The sequence below is a fragment of the Colossoma macropomum genome, unplaced genomic scaffold (assembly GCF_904425465.1).
Source record: "Colossoma macropomum unplaced genomic scaffold, Colossoma_macropomum, whole genome shotgun sequence".
Lineage (NCBI taxonomy): Eukaryota > Metazoa > Chordata > Actinopteri > Characiformes > Serrasalmidae > Colossoma > Colossoma macropomum.
Window position 1 is genome coordinate 16,356,286 of NW_023494809.1, and position 8,758 is coordinate 16,365,043.

Sequence of the window (8,758 nt, forward strand, 5' to 3'; positions counted from 1 at the left end):
GAAGTTCTCATTATAGATACTTGATAAGTTTACTGTTATCAGTACTATGGCTGTGACTGTCGGTTATATAAGTTATATTGTTTTTTTTAAACAAGGGCAAATGATAAAAATGGACTTAGTTGGATAATAACAAATCATTCAGAGCCGTTTAAAATATTCCAGACTATGCTGTTGGGAAAAATAGCCTTAAAAACACCTAATTACATATATACACCTAATTAAGTAATGGTGACAGCCCTGCTCAGTACATATCATGCGTATGGAGCCCTCTTACTTCTGCCCGAATAGCTTGTAGCTGCTCTTCTGTGACATAGTGAGTTTTACTGCGGATAACCTTCAGCTCTCCTTTTCTTTACTTGTATGTTGTCGTCCTGTCGTTATCCCAAGCTATGAAGCCTCCTAAATGTGCTGCTCCTTCTGTAAGCCAAGAACAGATGCTAGTCATTCCCTTTTCATCATAAAAAGGTGAGTTCTTCGCTCCAGACGACTTTCAAGACTAGCAATAATAAAAGTGATATTAAATCTTCAACGGCAGCTACGCATGAGCTGATATCTTCTCCCCTGAAGTGAACGCAAGCCCTCAAAAGTAGTTAGATGTGAATTTAGACTTTAATGCGGTTTCTTCTGATTTATTTGAGCGTTAACAAGACCGGACTGACCTTCCAGGCTGATGCTCAGGTTCTTTGATTATTGCATCCATTACATTTTCCAGATCTTTGCAACAACAAATGTAAGTTTTAACACTGCTGCGTAAGAAAGCTGATGTATTCTGTTTGTTTTGGTATGTTTATAATCACATATCGAAACGCAGAATCTTTTAAAGGTTCCAAAAAAATGCCAAGGATTTCACAGTGGAAAAAGGGAACAGTTGAAGAATGCTGGCTTTTTATTTTAAACATTGTTTGTATATGTGATGTTTGTGCTTTAAACAGTATTTCATTGAATTATTTTAATCTCCTGTTGATCAATATTGTCTTTTTTTGACACGCAAACATATCAACGTAATATGTTAGAGAGTACAAAGTGGTACTCTCTTAATAAGGCTTGTAGCGCTGGAGCGGGTGCTTGGTTGTCTACCCTTAAACTGCAAAAATGATATCTTGGCAAGGGAAATCTAGTCAAAATATGTAATATTTCTCATTTAGAAATTCTTATGCAGAAATTAAAATGTTATTTTTTTGTTTTAGGCAATTCCAGTTAATTTACCTTGTTTTCAGAAATAATGCCTGAAACAGACATATCATTTCTCAACACTCTTAAAAAGGGTTCAAGGGTTCAAGTAAACATAAGGGTTCTATATAGCACCAAAAAGGGTTCTTCTATTGTTACAGGCTTCACATCGTAACAATAGAAGAACCCTTTTCAAAAAGTTCTATATAGAACCATAAACACATTTTCTATCAATCTGAAGAACCCTTTCACGGATGCAAAGAACCCCTAAATCACACAGAGGGTTCTTTGAGTGTTCATGGTTCTATATAGAACCATTTTCTTTACTAAAGATCCCTTGAAGAACCATCTTTTTTAAGTGTGTGTATTATTACGATGTCAAGCTTGTAACAATAGAAGAACCCTTTTCAAAAAGGTTCTATAGAACCTTCTACAGCACATTCTCCATCATTCTGAAAAATGCTTTCATGATGCAAAGTACCTTTTAATCATGCAAAGCGTTTACCTTTACTAAAGAACCCTTGAAGAGCCATCTTTTTTAAGTGTGAAGGGGAAATAACTTAAAACAAAATAAAATATCTAGAAATGGGTTAGATATTGTTATAAATTTCTTACAACAATCTCTAAATGACAAATTATAGATCTCAGATATTTTTACTTGCCAAGAAATCATTATTTGCAGTAGAATGAATTGGTTTTGGTTGGCACAATAAGCAGAGAAGTGATTGTAAAATGTGGGTGTTTACAGTGGCGGCCTATAAAAATCCTTATGAGCACAGTTTTTCACTTAATTTGGCTTGTTGAGGGAAGTAGGGCTGCATGATATGAACATAATACAAGTATTGTGATTATAATAATGCATAATTTAATTGTGATACGTCTTGCGATAGATTAAAACATGGTCACATGATTAAAGACTGTGTTCACATTACAAACCCAAGACCTCATTGCTCAGTTCCAATTTTTTGCTAAGATCTGATCTTTTTAACCTGATAGTTCACATTCGTGTGGGTGAGTGACTCAGATCCGTCACTAATGTGAGGCAATCTGTGTCCTGAAACAAGCCGCACGCGCACATACTAATCAATGTGGTGAATGAATCACATGCGTCATGAACAACAAACTAACCAGCAGAGCACACCTTCATCGCGAAGATAATTTGCTCTGAGCAGCTCTCAGCTGTTCATTATTAGAGCGAGACGAAGGAGAAAAAGGCTGAGATTCTTTTGCACTGTTTATTGGCACTTCAGGTTAGGTGCTGCTTCCACATTAACACTGAGTGATGGGGCGCAGTGAAAAACAGCACAGGAATTCTGGGCTGACTGTTCTTATTAAGGTTGCATGGCCACGAAATGTTTATGTATATGAAAGCGGCTCAGATCTGCTATGAAAAGATCAGATTTCTGTGTCCACACAGCTCTGAAAATGTCAGATCTGCGTCACATAAAAGCAAAAAATTGGATTTGTGCTACTTCGGCCTGGTAATGTGAATGTAGGCTAAGATTGTCCTGTCTAAAATAACTGACACTTGTTGTGTTATATGAATACCTTGATTTGTCAAAACACCCATGGAAACTCATCTTGAGCTGTGATTGGTCAGGATGGTGATTGGTTAGAGGGCTCTTTTGCATAATATCAGTATTGCAACGGGCGATATCATGATAACAGTAAACAAAGAACATATTGTGCAGCCCTAAATCTGGGATCAAATATATCATCGCTGTCGAAAATGTTCAGAAGAAGAACACTTTCTAAAAAAGGAATTACATTGATTTTTAAAGATTTCTGCATAATTAAACAGCTTAGATGTAAACAAAGTAATTCTGAGTGGTTTGGTGTGTACGGGAACCCTAAAGGACCATGGATTCACAACTTTTTACTCGGTTTTGCCATGATCATAAGATTTTCATTTGTTTTTTTTCAAGATCTCATGATGTTTATGTCATTATCACGGCAAGTCGAATGTTTTCTGGAGATCTCAAGTTACCTCACTATCATGATGTAATGAGCACACTGCAAAAAATGACATCTTAGCAGGTGAAAATATCTTAAATCTAGTAAGTGTATCTAATATTTCTCATCATGAGATTGTTGTAAGGATATTGTAATATTTATTTATAGACAGTTTTGTTGTAAGTAATTTTATTTTGTAAGAGTATCTTATTCCATTGGCAGATAATTTCATTTGTTTTAAACATTTCATGACACAAACAAAATAATCTTAATTATTTCTCAAAACAAGTGATCTGCCAATAGAATAAGACACTTTCACAAGATAAAATTGCTTAAAACAGGTACAAATGTATAGAAACAGGTTGAATAATCTTGTTCTTACAACAATCTCATAATGAGAAATGTAATTTTTTGTGGTGCATTGTTTTATTGAGAAAACACTTATGTGATAATGCCAGGAACATCTCAAGAAAACAACATTTGTTATGTTGTGGTAATGATATAAAATAAGTTCAGATCTTAAGGAAACAAATAAGAATAATTTATCACAGGAAAAACTGAGTTTAAAAAAAAAAGAACAAATAAAAAAACATGGCCCTTTGGGGCGTAAAATGCTCCACTCTTACTGAGTCAGAATTTTTCACAGTGGTGGTGATAGGAACCAGACGTCCACCTCTAAAAGATCCCTCACAGACAGTTATTACATGAACTGGGTATAAATACACTGCTGTGTCTGAGACATTGTTTTACAAAAGTTTTGAAAATCCATCCTTTTTAAATCCATTCATGGTGGAGGAGTACATGAGACAAAATAGCTCCCAAAAACTACTTTTTAAAAATTGATGACTTTTTCACCATCATCAGCATTACAAAACTCAGAAGGCACGTGTAGGTTCACTGGTTTTGGATAGTAAGTAAAATGGCTATATTTATGTTGTAGACATCACGATCCCTGGTTCCTATCACCACCACTGTAAAGAAATCTGAGTCTTTTTCACATAAGACCACTCTGAATGACTCTGTGTACATCTCAACCTCTGAATTATGCAGAAATTAGGAGAAATCATTGGAACTCCATAACTGTCAATGTAAATTAATGTAATAATACTTTTGGACCTAATGTTTTCAAATGATATAATAAAAAATGAAGATACAAGATTGTGATCTGACAGCAACATCAGACTGCAAAAAAAATCCAGTTTCAGGCATGAATGAGTGACACGTTGGAGCCTGTATTGCTCCTAAGGAAATTTGTCTTTGATAAAAGCTTGTACAATAGTCTCCTCTGCAAAACATGACAACAACACACACAAAGATAATTTGAATGAATAGAGTGCTAGAAATTGCTTGTGGTTACAAACACTTATTAGAGGAGTACGTTGATGTGGGAATACCTGAGAAAGAGAAATTCACTTGTTCTGTAATTGAATGCTTTTCATCTTGAAAGATGTAAACACATTGTTGGTTCTTGTTTGAGGTGAGAGTGGGTAGGAGGGGTAATCGGGGGAAAATTAGCAGTGCTCGATTTATAAGATGCTAAATTCAAACATGCTGCAGGAATATTGCTGTTAGTTACTTTGACCACATTTGTTTTGTTTTGTGTCAAGTAAATTTGCTCCCCTTGAAGAATAAAGGCATCATCACTGTCCAAACCTTGTATCTCCAAAACTTTAACTTTACAGGAGAAGGAAAAACATGATTAACTTTTAATATTAGGTAATTAGTGAAACGTAATACAATTAGGTTATATTCAAAATAATTTCGGACCATTTCTGCACAATGTAAAAAACAGCTGGTGTTTTCAAATGATAAAATAATGTTACAAGATTTTGATTTGACAGCGATGATATGATAATTTGCCAACACCACACTCTTAAAAACGAATGGTTCTTGGCTTCCACGTATAGCTCTGGGGCTCTGGGGCAATCCTTTAATAGAACCTTTTCATTGTTTTTAACAATAAAAAGGTTCTTCACATTCACACATATCAATTACAAAAATTCATTGAAAGGTTCGGCAGGGAAGCAGAGATCTTCACTCCAAAGAGCCCATTTTAGCACCTTTATTTTTAAGAGTGCATGGTTGACCATGATTCATGATTTTTCTATTATTAAGAAGAAATTCATTTCTTAAAAAAGGTTCCAATGACTCTGAATGTGACTAAACTGATGTTGAATTAAAATATTTGGAGGCTGTAAATTCAGAAGGTTTTGCATGTGTGCTTACAAGCCGTAATGTTTCACTTTAGATTGCATTGAAACGATGGACAAATGGAAACTGGTGGATACTTGGCTATCATATTGAACATGTGCGTGTTTGCATTTATTTGTGCTTTTTACACAACATGTGATCTGTTCTGTTTGAGGCACTGCTGAAAAAATGTAGCCATTGTTTTTATTAAAGGAACCAGTGCAGTATAATATCACTGTCCTAACAAACCTCATATCTCCAAAACAGTAACTTTACAAGAGAAGAGAAATTTGCTCTCTTAGCTTTTAATGTATAATAATATTTTGAGATTTTATTCCAGGTAATATTGGAATCATTCATTGTAAAATGTCAACTGAATGTAAAGAATATCTGGGTTTTTAAATGGTGTAAAACGTAAAAAGCAGGCAGAAAATTGGGTTGGTATGACAGCGCTGTTAAACTACTGCAGAGCCACCTTACATTTATGAAAAAAGAATGATTTAGGGTTGATAGTGTTTTCTTTCTTAGACTGAAGTTCTTGGTATCACCATGTTTCTGGATTTATTAACATAACAAGGTCAGATCTGCAGTGTGATTTCTACTGTGCTGCACATTAATCTGCTGTAGCAGCATAGACTGAAATTTGTTATCTGTCCTGTAGGGGTGTAACAGTACACAGTACACGTATTTTAAAGTTTTTTTTATTCAAAGTTAGGTCAAAATTTCAGTTCTGCTTTTGATATTTGGCTCCAAAAAAAATAAAAAGTTTAATTAAAGACATAAGGTTGCAAAGTATCTTGTTTCCATTTGTATTAGAGTACTCAACATTACAAAGGCAGTGGCCTGAACAGCAAGCTACTATGTTAGCCTCAAGCTAACAGACTAACCTTTTGAGCCACAAGCTAATATTTTGACCTCAAGCACACTTGCCATGAGCTAATATCTTAGCCTCAAGCTAACACATAGTCTGAAGCTAACAGACTAGCCATAAGCTGATATAGTGGCCTCAGGCTAACATACAAGCCACAGCCTATTTTGTTAGCCTTGATCTAATGCGCTAGCCACAAACTAATACATTAGTCTAATGTGAGTACACTAGCCGTGAGCTGTAGAACTTACGTTAGATATACTACAAAAATACAATTCAAATGTTATGATATAGTACATTATGTTGCATTATATCATATCGTTGTGTTATAGCTACTGTAAGTTATGTATGTCTGGTGTGCTAGCCACAAACTAATGTGTTAGCCTAATGCTAGCGCACCAGCCATGAGTTATACAACTTACGTCAGCTGTAATACAATGATACAATGCAATACAATAAAATGTGTTGTGAGAAAAAATAAGATTCGTTATATTTTTGAATTATATCTAGCTTAAATCATACAGCTCATGGCTGGTATGCTAGCCACAAGCTAACATGCTAGCTTAATGCTAGCATGCCAGCCATAAGCTATATAACTGACATCAGGTATAATGCAACAATATGATGTAATACAATAAGATATATTGATACAATATACATTAAGATACGCTTGTATTGTTACACCCCTAAAAATTAGTGGTTTCCTTGAATGGTAAAGGAGAGAAGCGAGTGAGGGGCGTCAGCCACACAGTTTTACATTTATTTCTTCAATTTTTCCATACTGTTTTGAAAATCGATACATCCTTATTGTATCATGTCCAGGTTGTTTTAGGGTAGAATGTGTATACTGTCCTGGCTGTTGGTATACCAGTATGTTCATATTTACACATAAATGAAGCTTTAGAAAAATTTGAGGGTCATTATTTTCATTTATTTGCGAGATTTATGCTTGTGAGAGAGAGAGAGAGCAGAAGAAGAAAGCAAAGTGTTTTTCAAGTGAGCGAAAGCAAAAAGTTAATGTGATTTGAAATGTTGGACCCCAGTGTTGAGTCATAATGTAAATTTTATTCATTTCCTTTATTTTTCCCACGGATATACAGAAAGCATATTGATATTTCTGCTGTGATTTTTTTTTAAGTATTCTTGGACTTATTATTATATTAGTTTCAAAACTTTTTTTATGTAAAATGTCTGAAGCATATCAAAATTACAGCTTTTAACAAGCTTCACCGAGTTTGTTCTCCTAATGCATATTTGCATATTTCCATGTGGTCCTCGTTCTGCAGATGAAGGTGAATGTTTACACGTTTGGTAAATGTTAATTTAGTTATTGTTCAGAATTTCTTTTTCCTTCAACATTCTTGGTACAATCTTTATTTTCTTTAATGTGTTCTACACATTTTGTGCTGCTTTATGATTATGATTGCCTTTCTCCAATTAGAAATTGGGTGATTTTCACTGCTACTGTATATTCTCAACACCATAAGTTTGTGTCAAGGAGAATCAGACATATTCGGTAGTGAACCGATTTGGTGATGCTGATTCGAATCGTTCTGGCAGAACAGATCCCGATTCCCCCGGTTTACATCATCAGTTTTCCAAAGTTGATTGATTTTGTTGTTTTATTTGAATTTTAAAAGGACCAGTAGTGATTTATTGCACATTTGGATACAGTTAAAACATTTTTGTATCTGCTTGTATAAATTATGAATAAAAATGTAAAAGCTTTTTTGGATCTGTCTCTGAGTTTTTAACACTTCTAATTAGGCCTATACACACACACACACACACACACATTTTCTAAGCCGCTTATCCTACTGGGTCGTGGGGGCAGCTGGAGCCTATCCCAGCGGTCATTGGGTGGAAGGCAGGAAACACCCTGGACCAGTCGCCAGTCCATCACAGACTTAGGCCTATACAGTACTGTGCAAAAGTCAGACAGTTATAAATATTGTTTAACACTTTATCACTACCCACTACATTAGAATAAACACAAATAAACATAAATACAGTAAAATGTAAAAAGAATGTGTTGTTTTTAGTGAAGGTGTGAATATGTAGGTTGGAGGTGTACTAGAATTTGGATGGTAACTGTAAATTCTGGACTTTCTCCAATAGGGAAATGGGTTGTGGATCATTCTCAGCACTGCAGTAACACTGACGTGGTGGTGGTGTGCTAGAGTGTGTTGCGCTGGTACGAGTGGATCAGGCACAACAGTGCTGCTGGAGTTTTTAAACATTGTGTCCACTCACTGTCCACTTTATTATACACTCCTACCAGTGTTACTGAGCTCTGCTAAAGCCTGAGTAGACTGATAAATCAGTGTGGCAATCAGTCATTAATTTCGATGTTACTGAGCTCTGCTAAAGCTTGAAATGACTGATAAATCAGTGTCACGATTAGTTATTAATCTCAGTGTTACTAAACTCCTAGTAAGGGTTACTGAACTGAACAGACTTTGCAGTAGACATCATCAGCATCAGTGTTGTATTGGACTAGTGTATGTGTTTCATGGTAAGTTACACACAAGCCTAAATCACATAGCAAAAACTAAAGCAGTGTCAGCACAGTTCTTT